At 39.5% G+C, this 20,331-nt stretch overlaps 1 protein-coding gene across 5 annotated transcripts in view; it reads right to left on the reverse strand.

Moving 5' to 3' along the window:
• The window catches only part of evi5a (ecotropic viral integration site 5a), a 251,136-nt gene that overhangs the window by 230,585 nt on the left and 220 nt on the right, over window positions 1–20,331 (reverse strand). Inside the window, exon 1 of one of the 5 annotated variants that reach the window (XM_051932790.1) lies at window positions 20,222–20,326. The exons of the other annotated variants lie outside the window; for them this stretch is intronic. The gene's annotated coding sequence lies outside the window, so the exon portion shown is untranslated. Of the gene's footprint in view, window positions 1–20,221; window positions 20,327–20,331 lie in introns of those variants that run through there. 5 annotated transcript variants of the gene reach the window in all.

A 20,331-nucleotide genomic window follows, 5' to 3' on the forward strand; every position in this document is an offset into this window, starting at 1 on the left:
AGCAGGAATATCATGAAGTGAATGTATTCTGTGCGGCGATCACTGCCTCTTAATACAAGAGGAAGTCAGTTTAAGAAGAGCGTAGTGATTAACAACTGGGTCAGGGAACACTTAACACAAAGCATTTAATGTACTACATAACTTATGACGGGGTTTGAGAAAATCTAGTGAATTAAACATTGATTTTAGGATGAAGTTTAGTTTACGACATTCTACTTTAATGACAAAATAAACTACAAGAATAAAGTGGAAATGGCGATTTCTAATTTCGACATATAGTTTTTTTTTTCTTCACTGTGTCCGTATTTTTTTTCTTCATCATGGCCCTAATACGATTCCGTAGGGCTATACCACAAATAGCATTATAAATGCAAGTTGCAGTTTTATTATTTATGTATATAGCTTAGCTTGAGGCAAGGTCCATGTTAATGCAGTTTGCCTTAATGATGGTTCAGTTGGTAAAGATGTCATCACCAAGTTGCACTTGTTTTATTTTAGTTTTATTTGGTGAATACTGTGTAATGCACCTAGGCTTGAAGTCTTGGAAGTAACAGTATTATTACTGGAAGTTGCACTATTATTTATTTTATTGTTATTATTTATTAGTTTAAATATTATGCAGTTTAATGATGGTAAAGTTGTTTAAAAAGTCACTTTAATGTGTCAGTGGACAGAGATTGTTAACATTAACAAAGTGTAGTTGGTTTACAAAAAATATTTTCTATTTATTCCTTTTCTAAGACATGTTCAGTGCAATACAACTTTTGACAAGCACCTCTGGATATTTTACTAAGTCTAAATGCCTCTTTGGATGGTTGAAAATATGTTGTCAAAATTTTAGTTTAAGTTGTTTGCAAACATTGTTCAATAAAAATGCTCTATATTTTGACTGCATCTGTTATGCAATGTGATTCCTTCTCTTCATTAGTATCACCCCCTTGAAAACTATCACTTTATGGGGCCATGCAAACCTATATTAATACTTGTACATTGTACAAAAAACATTTTAATGTGCACACAATTCTCATGACAGTGGAATAGGTTATTCTTAGCCAGTAATTGCAGTGAAAAATGTGGTTAACATCCACTCATGCATGGGGAAAAAAATACCGTCCAATACCGTGAAACCGATACAATTTTGAAAAACACTGTGATATAGAATTTTGGTCATACAGCCCAGCACTAGTTTAAACTATAAAAATAGGTTGTTTTTTTTAACCACATCCAAAATTTGCAGTTTTTCACAATTCGCGGATGCTCTTGGAACGTAACCCCCTTGAATTTTGGGGATGTACTGTACACTAAAATAACCATAAGAACAGCAATACAGAAATTTGTCCACAACATTTAAAACTCCCTAAAATGTACCTGAATGTTGCATCATATACTGTATACTAATGCTGAACAATTAATTGCATTTTTATTTTATTCTGCTATAAACCTATTGCTGTATCAAATACAAAACTGCGATAAACTTAAGCTGCAATTAAATTAGGCAAGTAACTGAACTACAAACTAAAGGGCTAAGAGCACAGACCCTTTCATGCTGCTGACACTCACTGCAAACAATTATGTCAAATGTGTAAGACAGCAACAGCCGCTTAGACTCCAGACATACCCAAGACTGAAAATTCTGGCTTAAAAGCAGAAGATTGGGTGACCAAACGTACTAGCAAATCTTTTGTATAACAGTACTTTGGCTTTAAATGGGGAGACCATTTACAAACTCAGGTATTTTGTAAATCATTACACAGGCCATGACCTACTTCTACTTTCGGCTGCTCCCGTTAGGGGTTACCACAGCGGATCATCTTTTTCCATATCTTTCTGTCCTCTGCATCTTGCTCTGTTACACCCATCACCTGCATCTCCTCTCTCACCACATCCATAAACCTTCACTTAGGCCATCCTCTTTTTCTCTTGCCTGGCAGCTCTATCCTTAGCATCCTTCTCGCAATATACCCAGCATCTCTCCTCTGCACATGTCCAAACCAACGCAATCTCACCTCTCTGACTTTGTCTCCCAACCGTCCAACTTGAGCCGACCCTCTAATATACTCATTTCTAATCCTATCCATCCTCGTCACAACCAGTGCAAATCTTAGCATCTTTAACTCTGCTACCTCCAGCTCTGTCTCCTGCTTTCTGGTCAGTGCCACAGTCTCCAACCCATATAACATAGCTGGTCTCACTACCGTCCTGTAGACCTTCCCTTTCACTCTTGCTGATACCAGTCTGTCACAAATTACTCCTGACACTCTTCTCCACCCATTCCACCCTGCCTGCACTCTTTTTCACCTCTCTTCCACAGTCCTCATTACTCTGTACTGTTGATCCCAAGTATTTAAACTCATCCACCTTCGCCAACTCTACTCCCTGCATCCTCACCATTCCACTGACCTCCCTCTCATTTCCACACATGTATTCTGTCTTGTTCCTACTGACCTTCATTCCTCTCCTCTCTAGAGCATATCTCCACCTGTCCAGGGTCTCCTCAACCTGCTCCCTACTATCACTACAGATCACAACGTCATCAGCAAACATCATAGTCCACGGGGACTCCTGTCTAATCTCGTCTGTCAACCTGTCTACCACCATTGCAAATAAGAAAGGGCTCAGAGCAGATCCCTGATGTAATCCCACCTCCAACTTGAATGCATCCGTCACACCTACCGCAGACCTCACCACGGTCACACTTCCCTCGTACATATACTGTACAACTCGTACATACTTCTCTGCCACTCCCGACTTCCTCATACAATACCACAGCTCCTCTTGAAGCACCCTGTCATACGCTTTCTCCAGGTCCACAAAGACGCAATGCAACTCCTTCTGGCCTTCTCTAAACTTCTCCAACATCCTCAGAGCAAACATTGCATCTGTGGTGCTCTTTCTTGGCATGAAACCATACTGCTGCTCACTAATCATCACCTCACTTCTTAACCTAGCTTCCACTACTCTTTCCCATAACTTCATGCTGTGGCTCATCAATTTTATTCTCCTGTAGTTACTGCAGTCCTGCACATCCCCCTTATTCTTAAACATCGGCGCCAGTACACTTCTTCACCACTCCTCAGGCATCATCTCACTTTCCAAGATTCTAATAAACAATCTGGTTAAAAACTCCACTGCCATCTCTCCTAAACACCCCCAAGCTTCCATAGGTATTCTGGACCAACAGCTTTTCCATTCTTCATCCTCTTCATAGCTGTCCTTACTTCCTCCTTGCTAATCTATTGCACTTCCTGATTCACTATCTCCACATCATCCAACTTCTTCTCTCTCTCTCGTTCTCTTCATTCATCAGCCTCTCAAAGTACTCTTTCCATCTGCTCAACACACTCCTCGCTTCCGAGTACGTTTCCATCTTTATCCTTTATCACCCTAACCTGCTGCACATCTTTCCCAGCTCGGTCCCTCTGTCTAGCCAATCGGTACAGGTCCTTTTCTCCCTCTTTAGTGTCCAACCTCTCATACAACTCATCATACGCCTTTTCTTTAGCTTTCGCCACCTCTCTCTTCACCTTGCGCCTTTTCTCCTTGTACTCTTGTCTACTTTCTGCATCTCTCCGCCTATCCCACTTCTTCTTTGCCAACCTCTTCCTCTTTATACTCTCCTGCATTTCCTCATTCCACCACCAGGTTTCCTCTTCCTCCTTCCAGACGTCACGCCAAGCACCCTTCTTGCGGTCACCCTTACTACATCTGCTGTAGTTTCTCAGCTGTCTGGTAACTGTTCACTGCCATCCAGTGCATGTCTCACCTCATCCCTAAACTCAACCTTGCAGTCTTCCTTTTTCAACTTCCACCATTTGATTCTTGGCTCTGCCCTCGCTCTTCCTTTTCTTGATCTCCAACGTCATCCTACAGACCACCATCCTATGCTGCTTAACTACGCTTTCCCCTGCCACGACTTTGCAGTGTTCAATCTCCTTCAGATCAACTCTTCTGCATAGGATGTAATCTACCTGTGTGCATCTTCCTCCACTCTTGTACATAACCCTATGTTCCTCCCTCTTCTTAAAATATGTATTCATCACAGCCATGTCCATCCTTCTGGCAAAATCCACTACCCTCTGACCTTCTTCATTCCTCTCCTTGATACCATAGCTACCCATCACCTCCTCATCACCACTGTTTCCTTCACCAACATGCCCATTGAAATCTGCTCCAATCACCACTTTCTGTCACTTGGGCACACTGTTCATCACTTCACCCAGCTCACTCCAAAAATCTTTTTTCTCACCCATTGCACATCCAACTTGCAGTGCATATGCACCAACAACATTCATCATCACACCTCCAATTTCCAGCTTCATAATCATTACTCTGCCCGACACTCTTTTCACCTCCAAAACACTCTTGACATACTGTTCCTTCAGAATAACTCCTACCCCATTTATCCTCCCATCCACACCATGATAGAACAATTTGAATCCACCTCCAATCCACCTGGCCTTTCTTCCCTTCCATTTAGTCTCTTGCACGCACAATATATCAACCTTCCTTCTCTCCATTATATCTGCTAATTCTCTCCCCTTACCAGTCATATTGCCAGCATTCAAAGTTCCTACCCTCAGTTCCACTCTCTTTACTTTTCTCCTTTCCTCCTGCCTCCGGACATGTCTACCTTCTCTTCTCCTTCTTCGGCCAACAGTAACCCAATTTCACCCAGCACCCTGTTGGCTAACAGTACTGGTGGCGGTCGTTGTTAACCTGGGGCTCGACCGATCCGATTTGGAAATTTGTATTACCTGTGCAAAAACATGGTGCCAATAAATTATAAAGTTTTGTGTACCTTATACTTGATAAATAATACCAGATTCCATCCCATACATATTTTTCCGAAGTCACCATCCCAGAGATGTATGAGCAGTGTTGCAAACGGGTGATGGAAGAGCTGAAAGACATGGGGTTTTTCGCATGAACAACCAATCTTTGGTGGAGCAGGACAAAAGAGACCTACATTAACCTGACAATTCACTTCTTAGACTGACTTTGAATTAAAGACTCTGTTTACAGACTTCCTACATCCCCAAAGAACACAGTGGAAAAAATATAGCTAATGGGATTATGCAAGGCTTTGATTAGCTGGTGTTTATGTGAAGACGAGTTAGTGTTTTACTACTGACGATGTATGTCATGATAGAAGATATATCTCTCTCTATTATAAAAAAAACTTTTTCCTGGGGATGAGACGTTATCTTTAGACGAGAGATCGGAGAGTTAATTGCAGATCACACGTGAGGGCAGCAGCAGCACACCAGCAGCTGCTCGAGCAAAGAGGAGTTAAATTAAAAAAAAAATAAAAAATTGTTTCCCATTGTATCACCATTTTAAAAAAATGTATGTGTTTCCCATTGTATCACCATTTACAAGGGGTTTCGGAGAAGCGGCCGCTGGCAGGGGGTGAAAGGGATTGGCAAGCGAAGCGAGCAGGGGGCTAAGCCCCCTAGTGTCAAATATGATCAAAGCTACTGAAGTAAATAACTGGCCCAGCGTTCAGTGTTTTGTACACAGACTGCACATTGCCGTCGGTAAGTGTTTTTCAGAATTTTAACAGGCTAGTAACAGAGTAATACCGAGTAAAAATGTTGCCGTTCTGCTATACCTTACACTACTTATTTTGCCCCGTTTGGTAGACACTTTTAGGGTGACGTAACACAAGTGCTATGTAGTCATCTAGGTAAATGTTTCAATTATACTGCAAACACAGAAAAACAAACTGAATTCCTGGGCAAAGGTAAAAAAAAAAAAAAAGGCAATAAATAAATTAAAAAAGTACCCAATTATTTTTTTTTAACTCCTCTCTCCACTTTTCCTGAAGTTCACTGCTGCCTGTTGTGTGAGGACGTGGGCAACTGCACCCCAAGGCCTAGATTGTTAGATTAGGCCGCCATCTGATTTGATAGCTTTATTTATTTAAAATGTAGTGTTACAGGCACAGAAAAAAAAAATCACACAATTATTTATGTAAATATTTTGCAGCATGGACATCAAATGCTAATCATGCTTCTATGTTCACTACAAAAAACAGGCAAAAACCACTACAAACAAATTTAGTTAATTACTCCACCAAGACAACAAACATTGAGGCCTACCATTTAAAGCCTTCATATTGATCCGATTGTTTTCCATTCCTTTTTTTTTGTGGACCCTAGTTCCGCACTTTTCACTAGAATATGGCATCATTAGAGTGGATAAAATCATGCTTAAAAGCTGCATTATTACTGAACCTCATGAATATCTAAACATTGTGAATGTTTTGAAACAGAGTACATTTTTGTTTTGGATTTAAAAAGCAGGATATTGTGTCATACTTAAAGAACTGCCACAATATACCGTATTTTTTTAATAATCTGTTGTGATTTTGATGAACTGTAGATAGTCTATCAGACAGAAGAATCCTCTCGCTCCTCCCACATTCCAAAGGCATGCACATTAGATTATCAGAAAACTCTACATTAGACCTGTATAAGTGTTGTGAAATTTTGCATATACAGTAAGTTGATAAATATTTTGTTTGCATTTGTATGGTTAAGAACCCATTCCACCCCCTTTTATTACTGAGTCTCTTTGTAATTTTACGACAGGGTTGGGGGAAGTGCCTCAGACCAGTTTGGTAAGTGAATATCTGCAGGACTCTCTCAATCAACTCCCACAGGAAAGCCAGACTACCTAGCTGGCAAACATCAGCTTAACAAATGGTTTTGGTGGCAGGTGTGAAGGTATTCTGTGTCCCATTGATCTAAAGTATGGCTGTTTGCAACTGGCTTGTATCAGAAGCCAGTAAGTCCCATGATGCCCTATTGGCTGTAGGGTTTGGACAGAGAATCTATAAATTTGCTTGCTTTACCCCACCCCCTCTTCTCTCTCATACCAACTGAGGAATGAGTATCTCACACACCATTGCCATGAGCAGCACAACTCAGCAGCCATATTGAGACAGGCTTGCAGCCTATTCTGAAGAAAGCTGACCAAAAATGATGCCTTAACTAGAGACATTTAACACTAGAATTACCAGAGCCTACGAAAAAACTCGTAAATCTGTCCCACCTTAAATCGCGTCTTAAATCCGTTTGCACCTCTCCGCCAGAGTCCTTTGTCATCTAAATGTGCTGATAAACCAAAGCTACTAGCAGCCAGCTATTCCATCCCCCCACCGACTTAGAATGAACTTCTCTCCTAGCTCAAGCCTTGCCTTGATTTGATTACCTGGGATTGAAGTGGAGTTTTACAGTGGAAATAATTCTAGCGTTATTTGGAATACACGCATTTCATGTGTGTTCCATTTCTATAGTAGGCTGTCCAAACACATTTTTAAAACAGAAACGTTTTTCATATTCTAATAGTAAATGACAAAATGTAGGCATAAACTATATAACGTATGAAGCCTGAAGTCCATATATCAAAGAAACACTTTCACAAAAGGTACAAATAAGAGAACACATGCGCTTTCATTCAAAAAAAAAAAAAAAAAAAAAAAAGCCGCGTTAGCATGCCACATTGACACACTTATTACAACTGCCGCGGTGGCGTAATGATATCAGTTCCTGACTGGGGATCAGAGGGTGGCGAGTTCGATCCCGCACGGCTCCACTTCGAGAAATTAACTCCTCTTATTCTTACAATTTTAGAATAACAACATAAATTTGATTTCAGTCTGTAACAGCCGGTGTAACTTATGATACTGGTAAAGGTTAGCTTTTTTTTTTTTTTAATTCACTTTTCATTCTCGCAGTCGCATTCAGAATCAATCCATACAACCCCATCTGACACAGCTGGTTTCACATAAATAAAAGTGCACTTTTATTCAAGACTATAACCGAAGAATAAAGAAAGCAAGTTACAGTTGGTGGTTGATACGACAGCTTGCGTGGTGCAATGTTAAGAACTGCTGATTTCCGATCCGTGCTATATAAAATCATCACATTCAAATATTAACAGTTCCCACACACCCAAGGTCCGCCATTCCTACATTTACGACATGTGTACTTGTTGCAGTGTACACACCTCTCTGTGCTATGGTTCCTATTACAGTGAATGAGCACCTGACACTGTACTTTCTTCCCTAGGGGAAGCTGAGGTCTTAGAACGGAAGTTTGTTGACGCTGTGTCATCTTTTCTTTTTCCATCGCCTTTTCCTGTAAGAAGCGACGACGAAGTTCCTCTGCAAGGTGAGTCATGAACACTCTTCTTTTCTCAGCGGACCCCGTGCATGCCTTATACACTACGTGTGCGTTCATCGCTGCTAGGTCAAGGATGTTGTAGAACACAGCAACCGGCCACCTGCGTGTTCCTGTTCGCACTGAACAAGCACGCGCCTTCTGGTCCATGATGTCAACGCCACGCTGGGGAAAAAAGAAAGACAAATATATGTGACATTTTGAAGAAATCATTTTATCACCAGAATAGCACCAGAATACTTTGTCACACTAATATGTTTTTCATTAGCATACCTTCATGTGGTTGTAGTCTGTGACCGTGTTTGTTTTTTTTTTTTTTTATCTTGCCCAATCTCCACATCATGGTGCATTGTGCTGAGAATGCAGACAGACTTCATCTTTTTGGGCACATACACTGTCAGCATGGCACTGGGAGATCTAAACACCAGCGTGGAGAATTGTTCGTGTACTGAACTGACTTTAGCTGCAGGTGGAAGTTCCCGTCGCACTTTATTCATGGTGCCAAGCAGAGTTGTATTGCGGTGCAGCAGTCTATTAGCCAGCGAAAGTGACGTGAAGAAGTTGTCTGTTGTTACGGTTCTGCCTTTTTGGATTGCGGCAGATTTGGAGACAAAGTACATGTGCAATGCCACTCCTTATTTAGGAAAAGATCCCAGTCGTCCCACGGGAGAAAGACTTTCCGAGTCTGTGGTCATAAAGCTTATGGAGCCATTTCTGGACAAAGGCAGAACCGTAACAACAGACAACTTCTTCACGTCACTTTCGCTGGCTAATAGACTGCTGCACCGCAATACAACTCTGCTTGGCACCATGAATAAAGTGCGACGGGAACTTCCACCTGCAGCTAAAGTCAGTTCAGTACACGAACAATTCTCCACGCTGGTGTTTAGATCTCCCAGTGCCATGCTGACAGTGTATGTGCCCAAAAAGATGAAGTCTGTCTGCATTCTCAGCACAATGCACCATGATGTGGAGATTGGGCAAGATAAAAAAAAAAAAAAAACAAACACGGTCACAGACTACAACCACATGAAGGTATGCTAATGAAAAACATATTAGTGTGACAAAGTATTCTGGTGCTATTCTGGTGATAAAATGATTTCTTCAAAATGTCACATATATTTGTCTTTCTTTTTTCCCCAGTGTGGCGTTGACATCATGGACCAGAAGGCGCGTGCTTGTTCAGTGCGAACAGGAACACGCAGGTGGCCGGTTGCTGTGTTCTACAACATCCTTGACCTAGCAGCGATGAACGCACACGTAGTGTATAAGGCATGCACGGGGTCCGCTGAGAAAAGAAGAGTGTTCATGGCTCACCTTGCAGAGGAACTTCGTCGTCGCTTCTTACAGGAAAAGGCGATGGAAAAAGAAAAGATGACACAGCGTCAACAAACTTCCGTTCTAAGACCTCAGCTTCCCCCAGGGAAGAAAGTACAGTGTCAGGTGCTCATTCACTGTAATAGGAACCATAGCACAGAGAGGTGTGTACACTGCAACAAGTACACATGTCGTAAATGTAGGAATGGCGGACCTTGGGTGTGTGGGAACTGTTAATATTTGAATGTGATGATTTTTTATAGCACGGATCGGAAATCAGCAGTTCTTAACATTGCACCACGCAAGCTGTCGTATCAACCACCAACTGTAACTTGCTTTCTTTATTCTTCGGTTATAGTCTTGAATAAAAGTGCACTTTTATTTATGTGAAACCAGCTGTGTCAGATGGGGTTGTATGGATTGATTCTGAATGCGACTGCGAGAATGAAAAGTGAATTTAAAAAAAAAAAAAAAAAAAAAAGCTAACCTTTACCAGTATCATAAGTTACACCGGCTGTTACAGACTGAAATCAAATTTATGTTGTTATTCTAAAATTGTAAGAATAAGAGGAGTTAATTTCTCGAAGTGGAGCTGTGCGGGATCGAACTCGCCACCCTCTGATCCCCAGTCAGGAACTGATATCATTACGCCACCGCGGCGGTTGTAATAAGTGTGTCAATGTGGCATGCTAACGCGGCTTTTTTTTTTTTTTTTTTTTGAATGAAAGCGCACGTGTTCTCTTATTTGTACCTTTTGTGAAAGTGTTTCTTTGATATATGGACTTCAGGCTTCATACGTTATATAGTTTATGCCTACATTTTGTCATTTACTATTAGAATATGAAAAACGTTTCTGTTTTAAAAATGTGTTTGGACAGCCTACTATAGAAATGGAACACACATGAAATGCGTGTATTCCAAATAACGCTAGAATTATTTCCACTGTAAAACTCCACTTCAATCCCAGGTAATCAAATCAAGGCAAGGCTTGAGCTAGGAGAGAAGTTCATTCTAAGTCGGTGGGGGGATGGAATAGCTGGCTGCTAGTAGCTTTGGTTTATCAGCACATTTAGATGACAAAGGACTCTGGCGGAGAGGTGCAAACGGATTTAAGACGCAATTTAAGGTGGGACGGATTTACGAGTTTTTTCGTAGGCTCTGGTAATTCTAGTGTTAAAGTAACCACAAGTCTGTGTGCCACCTGAAACGTAACATCAGCATTTATCAGGTTGCCAATATTCAAATCTACTTACTCTACTTTCCCCTTTTGTATTATTAATATGTAGCCTTTGTCAGAATGCCTCAAATCTCACAGAGTTACCACTGTTTATAAGGTACTGTACCATATAACTTCTCCCCACCTTCCCTTCTACATTTATAACCTCAGGCAATTAGGTATAGTAAAAGACTAGCAGGAGTTAAGTTACAATTTAAACAATGCATTATTGATAATATTCATAAACAACAATATGCAAAGTACATTTGAATATTGGCAACCATACAACCTGATAAATGGTGATGTGTAGGTTCAGGTGGCACACAGACTTGCTAGTTACTTAAAATGTCTCTAGTTAAGTCTTCATTTTTGGTCAGCTTTCTTCAGAACAGGCCGCATGCCTGTCTCAATATGGCTGCCGAGCTGTGCTCTTCATTGTGTTGTCCTTTTCAGTTCATGGTGTAAGATGGTCTTTCATCAGCTTGGTAAGAGACAGAGAGAGGGTGAGGTAAAGCAAGCAAATTTATAGGTTTTCTGTCCAACCCCTAAAGCCAATAGGGCATCATGGTACTTAAAGGCTTCTGATATAAGCCAGTTCCAAACAGCCATACTCGAGACCAATGGGAGGATAGAACACATTCAGTTAGGCAGCCTGGCTTTCCTGTGGGAGTTGACCAAGAGACTTCAGCAGAGAAATATTGGTCAAACTTGTTTGAGGCACTTCCCCCAACCCGGTCGTAAAATTACAAAGAGACTCAATCCTAAAGGGCGGGGGGGGGGGGGGGTTCTTAAACCATCAAACCATTGTTATTGTTATTATTATCTATAATGCAACACTAATATTACATTGCTTTGTCTAAGTTACAAATAAAGACATACAAAATATTTATCAACTTGTATGCAAAATTTCACATCAACAGTAGAGTAATACATCACTCCACCAAGACAAAATAATAAGCAATTGTGGAAGCTGTTGAGATAAGCACTCCACTCAACATTGGTTTCTACCTTGTGCCAATGAGGTTAGGACAGACAGAGGTTCACCGACAGTTTGTTTAGGGGTGACTTAGAATGGCAGGCCGTGACCATTAACATTCAGAGGAGGAATGTGATGAATATTACCTATAAATCAAATTATCATTCTATCATTTGTAATTTCCACATTCAAAGCAAACTGGTCAGAATAATGAACCACTAAAACCATTCACAAACCATTTATTTTTACTTCTGGAATAAGGCTATGTCTGAAACAAAAAAATTATGTTACAAGCAGTTAACCTAGTAACTATTTTTTCAAATTAATCTAAAACTAATTTTTCAAACAGGCATATGAATGTGTGCTATACCTGAATGTTTACTGAATAATCTGATATAAATAATTCAAAAACATAAGGATATGAAAAAACACAACTAAAATGACTCCAACAAAACGAGAACACTATCATCAATTAAAATTCTCATCAAAAAAAGTCTAAAAGTAAAAAATATTTTTGATTAATAAAAGACAGTATAATTTGGTGTAGGCAGTCCACTGATCTTGACTTAGCCAACAATCATGTGATCTTCACAGAGTCACTGTAGTCTCTGATCAGGGATCTTAAGCGAGGAGTTTGAGTGTCTGGTCTTGCAAGTGTCCTAGATAAAAATCAAGATCCAGACCTTTAATGACCTCTTGGGCACAGCCATCAGCAGTGTGTCTGTCTGCAGAGAGAATGTCAACCTCACCAAGAGGTTTACTTACCTCAGAAGAGACATTCATATCTCTGGTGACTCTTCCTATGACACAGACAGATTGGGAGAGCATGCGTGGTCATGTGTGTGTGTGTAGTGTTCCCGAGCGGTTGTTCACCGAGTCCCAACTGAGGCACATTACGTGCATTGTGAGGGAGCGCCAGTTACAGCACTACAGCCATATGGTGCGATTCCACAAGGGTGATGCAGCTCACAGGATCGTCATTGTTAAGGACACAAACGGCTGGACCAGCCAAGGTGGACAGCAACATAACACCTGGCTGCAGTAGATAGATTTAACATTTTCAGGGGATGGGACTGAACCGTGTGTCTGCCTGGGGGGTTGCCAACCAGGATCCTGAGCTGTTCTGTCAAGTGGTGGGTGCACACGGCAACGTACTATACCAGTGCATGCTCCCCAACCTGACACAAGACAAACTTAAAACAAGACCAAATAAATAAGCTTTTGGGTTCTTTTAGACCTCAGTGTTACCATGGATCTACTGACTAATTTCATATGTATTTTTAAAAACTCCACATTAAATTGAAACAGATGCTATTTATAGACATCAGGAGCATAGCTGCCAGGCACATTTCCCATAATGTGGCTTAATATGTTGTCAAGTATAAATGATGCAACCAAAAGAATTTTGTAGGAGACAGTTAACTTGTATCTCTTGAAGACCGAAGTAAAAAAAACAATATTCTATCACTTTCTAACGGCAGGTCTTTAAACAATTAAGTTAAACTTTTCACTAACAGTTAATTTTTGTACTTCCAACTTTACTACAGCTTTGTGCTTTGCTCTAAAGAGATACCGACTGCACAACAAGCTTTTTTTTTATGTTCATTTTTTCTTATTTCCATTATCGCATTTAAACATTTGTTATTTACAAAAATTGCAAGAAGTATGGTGAAAATGCACATGTAAATCCACTTGTTCAGTTTAAATTCTTTTTTTGTAATTGCTTTAATTGGGAAAGATGTACATGTGTATAGATGTATGAACATGTGTTATTTGCTGGAAATTTTTCACTATTTCAAAAATAACCAATTAGATATCTTAATCAGTAGCTTACCATGTAAGTATGCATTCATAATCTATCAAATATCATGTGCAAAATGTTCTGCACAATATGAATTATTTACACCGTGCAACACTTCACAAGTGGCGTATAACTTGCATGTTTTTTGGTGATGCAAAGGCAGATGGGAATGTGGGAAACGTCCAGAACCACTTTAGTTAAGACTTGCTTATGTTCAGAACTTAACGTTAAAAACAGAATTTTGAGGAATTTGATTTGAGCATTTACAATCTAAAAAAAGCAGAAGTTGTGTTTCTTTTCAAAAACAGCCATCTTCCAGGCAGCAGCAGCTCCATTGCAAGTGGACAGCTGTATAATTACTGTGCCGCAAGCTCTGTCAGTTGGTGTCATCTGTGTCAACTTTACAAGCTTGACAAAAAAAAATATATCTGACAGAACTATTTATTTAACCTGAATGCTTTGTGAATGTGATTTATTTACAAGTTAATAATAAGAGAAAATAACCTAAAAATAACTTTATAAAGCTGACCTGTGTTTATACAGGGTGTTATTGCTGCTTACTTTTGACAGCCGCTGATAAGTAATATATATATTTGTGTTTAAGTTCTCCTGCTGATTAGTCGGGGCTTGATTTTACCGTATAATTTCCGGTATTTTATAATGTCGGTCGTACAAGTCAAATGCTGAAAACTCACTCTATTGGTCAAAGAGATTATGATATGGTAACGCCCACCTTAGAGAGTAACCACGGAGCACACTGCCTTTTTTTCTATTTATTGTGTCTGCGTGACCACACAATAATACCCGAATTATTCCGAAGCGACGTTTGCACTGTTTTGTGTATCTCACACCCTCATACACCTTTACCATAAGTGCATCCCTTATCTACGATGGAGCGTTCGATCACAAGAAAATATGAAGCTGGTTTTAAATTAAAAGTCAAAGTGGCAAAAGAAATTGGTAACTGCACTGCTGCAACAAAATCTGATGTGTCTGAGAAATGGTGTGAGATTGGAGGAAGCAAGAAGATGTAAAAAAAAAAATGTAAAAAAAAAATTAAGGGTCGCATTTTCAAAAGGACATATAAGTCAGGTCTGATTTTAAATTAATTTTTTTTTTTTTTTTTTTTGAGATGACAGTTAAAGAGTCAAGTTGCTGGCCCTAGCATAAATATCTGTCAAAAACTGAAAAAGCAACTATGCCCAAAATAAAGGCAGAAAGTACATTTAGCAGACTACAGTAGACCCCCGCGAAGACGCGGTTTAGAGTTCACAGCCTTAGTCGTTTGCGGTTTCTGCTAACAATTATTAGTTAGGTTCTAAGGAAAAATTAGCAAATATCCTTCTCTGCAATTTTTTATGCCATTTTTTGTGACAATACTGCACTGTAGTGAGAACAGGAAGCAACCATAGAGGAAAACACAGCTTGGGATGGTGAAAGTAGCCAATCCAAGAGCGTTGTACTCTACGAGAATTTGAAAAGAGCAGCAAAAAAGTATTTGGCGTTAATGCATAACCCCCAAGCATGTGGCAGTTTAAGGGTTAAAGCCCCAAGATGCCGCCGAAAATATCCCTGCACCTTCTAAGGATTCTGGCAACGAAAACTCGCTTGCATTAATTACAGTACATATAACGGTAACATCAGTATTTTACATTCTAGCATTGCGGGAGACATAGCAGTACAGTTATGTACAGTATACGGGGCATATTTAGGGTTTAAACTATAAAAATAGGCATTTTTTTTAAATCACGTCTATAATTTGTGGTTTTTCACAAATCGCAGGTGCTCTAGGAACATAACCCCCATGAATTTCGGGGGTGTACTGTATTGTATTGTATTGTATTTTGCTAGCCTATATACTGAAAAACTATTACTTAAGCACACTTACAAATAATTATAGCTGCAACCGACAAGTGCATTTAGCAAACAAGTCATTCATTCTGTCCAAAGAAATACCCTGGCTCTAACTTTGTCTCAACACCAGTCATGAATTTCAAGTTAACCAGCTTCAGAACATTTAAAGAACTACTGACGAGCACCTAAATAAGAGAAACTGGGTTACCTATGGAATTGCTGGCTTGTCCACTGCTATACTCGGGCTTCCTTCCTAGGCACATGTTCATACGGAACACCCCACAATAAAAACACAACCACAGAGAAGGATTTTGCCTGAAATTTGGGAGAAACTTTTTTTTTTCTGATGAATGAGGTGCAGCTGCCGCCATGATTAGCCTCAAAAACAGTACGGTGTCATAGCAGAACAGCATGCAATGTGAGGCAGTGACAACTAGTCTAATATTAATATACAATTCCACTAAAAAACTTTTCATTCAAATACATTGATTAATCACAGCAACCCCTAGTTCAGACCATATCAACATCAAAGTGGCAGTAACATTTTTTCTTGTTGTCTTAAAAGAACCACGTGACTTAAGTTAAACAGTACAGGGTTTTTAAACAATAGGTACCATTTCCATAATTCTGCACTGAAAGTCAAGCACTCTGACTGATAGCTCAAACTCATGTCAACAAAATGCAATGAAGACTCTATGCTAACAATGGAATATTTGAGGAATTTTGAGAGTTTCAAAACTTAAGACTGTGTAACCGATGATAATTTGTACAAAGCACACCCAGAGCAGTACCCAACTAGGTATGATGTGTACCAAACCCTAACTTCTAGGAGAGCATGGAGGTTGCCACCATATGAGGAACAGATAAAATTGGGCCTACACCCAAGCCCTAATATGTCCACGCCAACACCCAAATATTAACAACACACCTGAAAAAAAATTCCAAATAGATAAACACGACAAAGAAAGTCTACGGCAGGTGATGAAAGAGGATCTTGAAATGCAGACACCAGTTAATGGATGGAAAGATGTAGCAGAATACTCCCTTTTAGTAAACTGCTTCCCAGAACATGAATAGAGAACACAGTCCTACCACCAGAGTCCAGAATATAAATGGTCTTCTGAGGCACACCTCATCACAAAGAGCATCAGTGGGCTGGACTGGGTAAAAAAAGGACCCACCACTGCCCCTAAATCTGGTGGCTGTGCACAATCCTTCTCTATTACTAATGTCCAGTTCATAAAGGGGTACATTTAGGCTTCAGGATACCTCCCAATCATCAAAAATAATTATGTGCCAAGTCAAGTCTGTCTGAAGAAAAAAAAATGGAATTGTGATGACCAACACATTTCTGCACATAGTTGCGGGGCAGACCCTGCTGAGTAGAGTAAGGAATTTGACAATATGCAAGGACTTCATAGCTAAAGGATGTGAACCACGCACAAGATACTTGGAAAACAACCAGGACATGCCAAAGGAATCTTCTATCTCATGGCCTGCGAACACTTGAGAATCACCCAGATATAAATGTGTTAAAGACACAGTTGCCCATCAAACCAACTTAAGAGTGTTGTTGCTGAAACAATGAAGTAGACCGACATGAGTAGAAAAAGATAATTGACAACATGAATACTGCATCAAAAATGCACATTTAAAAATGAAACAGAAAAAGTCTGTTCTACATAAAAAATAAAGTTAGTAATTACATCTTATCTTTGTGACATGCAATCTTGGTAACAGCATATTCATTATGTGGAATCTTTAGGTCACAAGCTCAGTCCATGAACCTGTAGTTCCCCTCAACACGATCTAAGTTTGCAGGTCCCCACCAAATTGTATTCATTATAAGAATTACAATACCACTAAAAGGTCAATTGAATCTGATATTATATTTCCCACTTTGACTTTGCTAAGAATACTAAGATTAAGATTCAAAACAAGGGCCAACCATTGGCTGAATTGATCACATTACTTGGCAACATGCCTAACTGAACAGACCAGTGCACTGCATCCTCACCAGTATTTGCCAGGGTCTCTAGGACAGTTCCCAGTGTTTCCCAAATTACTCAAGAGAATTTCTATGACACTTTGATGGTATTCTCTCACTGCCTTGTAACATCCTATTTCAACTACAGGCCTAAACTTGTTGTCTAATCTCATTCCAGAGAAGCAGCAGTCCAAAATCCTCTTGTAGCTCAGTAGTCATGAAGTGAAAGCTAGATGAAATATATATCAGTTAGGCGATAGGCAAGACGTGGACAGTTCCAGAACGAGCCATTTCTTGATATACTGCTCAAAAAAATTAAAGGAACGTATTTTAACCAGAGTATAGCATCAAGTCAATGAAACCTGTGGAATATTCATCCAGTCAGTTAATCAGTTGCAGCTGCTTTGGTGTTAATGAAATTAACAACAGCTGCACTAGAAGGGCAACAATGAGCTGACCACCAAAACAGAAATGGTTTAACAGGTGGAGGCCACTGACATTTTTCCCTCCTCATCTTTTCTGACTTTTTTCACTAGTTTTGCATTTGGCTCCGGTCAGTGTCACAACAGTCACACAGGTAGTCCAACTTCTCCAGGATGGCACATCAATACATGACATTGCCAGAATGTTTGCTGTGCTGTGAAAGTGTTCAAACTTCACCCTCCAATCTTAAAAAACGCATAGAGACAAGCGTGCTCACATTAACTTTTGATTGACCTGCCATTTGGATATATTGATAAAAAAAACAAAAAATCAATTAAACTATGAATATTAGAGAAATATGATCTTTCAATGACATTATTGGGATAGGCTACGAAGTTAATCTAAATATGGTGATTATATAAGCATGCAAAATAAATATTTATGCGGAGATATACACATATATAAAAATACTAGCTGTGTAAGCCCATGCTGTAAAAAGCCTGGGCTCCTAGAAACCATGGATTCTGGCACTTCAATCAATCAATCGCATCAGTTGTGCATTAGCAGCTAAGCAAGGTTCTCTTTCCTCGGTTTCGTTTTGCTGATGTGCTCGCCTCGGTTGTCTATCAGAAGCTAAGAGAGTTTCTCTCTCCACTGTGGTTTCGTTTTGCCGATGTGCTCGCCTTGCTTGTGTATTAGCGGCTAAGCGAGTTTTTCTTTAGTCGACAGTTTCACTTTGGTGACAGAGTCAATGTCTTTGAGCTTCAAGCAGTACCCTCGCACTTCCGGGCCGGAGAGAGACATACACACTTCCACGCATAGACGTTTATATACAAAACAAAAACAGCTATATAGGCTAATGTTGGTAATGATATCAGATGATTTATAGGACTTCTTGACAGATTTTTTTGTAACTGAAGCACTTAATATATGTTTGTTTTCTTTGTTAAACATCTTTCTTATACCCGATTCTTACTCAGAGCAATCAACTAAAGAAAATGTTTACTTTTATAATCAAAAGTAAAATTTAAGAACATGTACTTTTATACTTTTACTTCAGTAAACAAGATTAATGCATACTTTGACTTTTACCAGAGTAGAAGTCGTCTGAAAGTGATAACTTTGAGATTGGGTGTATGCTCTAAAAGGACACTGTACTGTACTATATATTGCAAAGTTTAGTTATTTATTCTGAATTAGTGTGACAATTGAAAATTTCAGGAAAATGAGGCATCTGTTGAATTTATGGATATAGAGAAGCCTCGCTGTTTACATTTTTTGTAGATTTACATTGCATGAGTCAACTTGAGATCATTAATTTAAATTTTAGATTTACAAATGTAGACCGATGCATCACCACGGATCATCTTAAAGGATGCTCCCCTAATCATAGTTTAAAAAAAAAAAAAAACAAAACACAGAGCCCCCAAACAAACTTGCATTGGGCCCCCAAAAAGCTAGAAAAGGCCCCGGTTCACACACATTAGACTTTTATAGCAATAAAACAGTTTCAGACCATGTTTAATGCTTCATTAAAAACTTCAAAGCACATTTTAATGGACTGAACTTAGGCTGCGTCGTTGTGAAGATGTGAAGTTCATGGAAAGTTTTGTATAGCTTACAAAACTCATCCTATTAATCTCCAATTGAAGTTTTAATGGATTTTTTTACAATACGTACCATGTAAAAAGAATCTTGCAAAAAATCAAGTTTATCCTGTAGGCACTCAACCACATACGCCCAGTAGGTTTTTTTTCCGATCAACACCAGTTTCAAGTACCAACAGGCTAACCTGCTATTGTGCAGGTTAAATAATAGGTCATTTAAAAGCACAATCATTTGATGTCTCGGGCCATATCCTGCCCTTGAGCGGTTAGCAGTCTTGCGGACTACAGTGTACAGAAAAGGCCAACTCAGTTTCTTTTAAAGATACTTTTCAAAAGTAAAAGATACATTTATGTGTACTTCAATAAACTTTAAAGTCCTCAACAAAATTGGCAATTTCCAAAATAAATAAATAAAAATAAAGCTTGGTGTGCAGTTTAATACGTTGTCGTTTAACTCTGGAAAGCCTTTCTGTCAGCAGTCTTTCAAACCTTCACGTTACATTTTCTTGTTCTGCACTTTTCAGCACAATCTTATCCAGAAATGGGAGGAGACAACTAAGAGAACAGCGAAACGTGTCAAAATTATTAGACAAACGAGACAGGGTAACCAATAGCACTAACAGTAACCCACATCGCCGAAACCTCAAATTCGAAATACTTTATACCCAAACATTTATAAACTGCAGCAAAGCTTCATTTCACACTGAAGCATTTAAAACACACTGGCCTAATATCAGGATAAGACACCCTCATATCTAACCGGGCAACTGTCGCCAAAGATTCTTTCTACCTCGAATTTCACTGTGGATCTGCTTAACTCCATTACACAACAGCTGACAAATATATCAACTTACATAAACAGTGTGGGCCGATTTGGGGTTTTTTTTCTCTGTGACCGTGCGCCTCCTTAAGCATATAAAAGAGACGGTATGCAAGGTTCCCTAAAATTCGCGAGCGACACAAA

Source organism: Erpetoichthys calabaricus, chromosome 10 (genome assembly GCF_900747795.2).
Source record: "Erpetoichthys calabaricus chromosome 10, fErpCal1.3, whole genome shotgun sequence".
NCBI classification, from domain to species: Eukaryota; Metazoa; Chordata; class Cladistia; order Polypteriformes; family Polypteridae; genus Erpetoichthys; species Erpetoichthys calabaricus.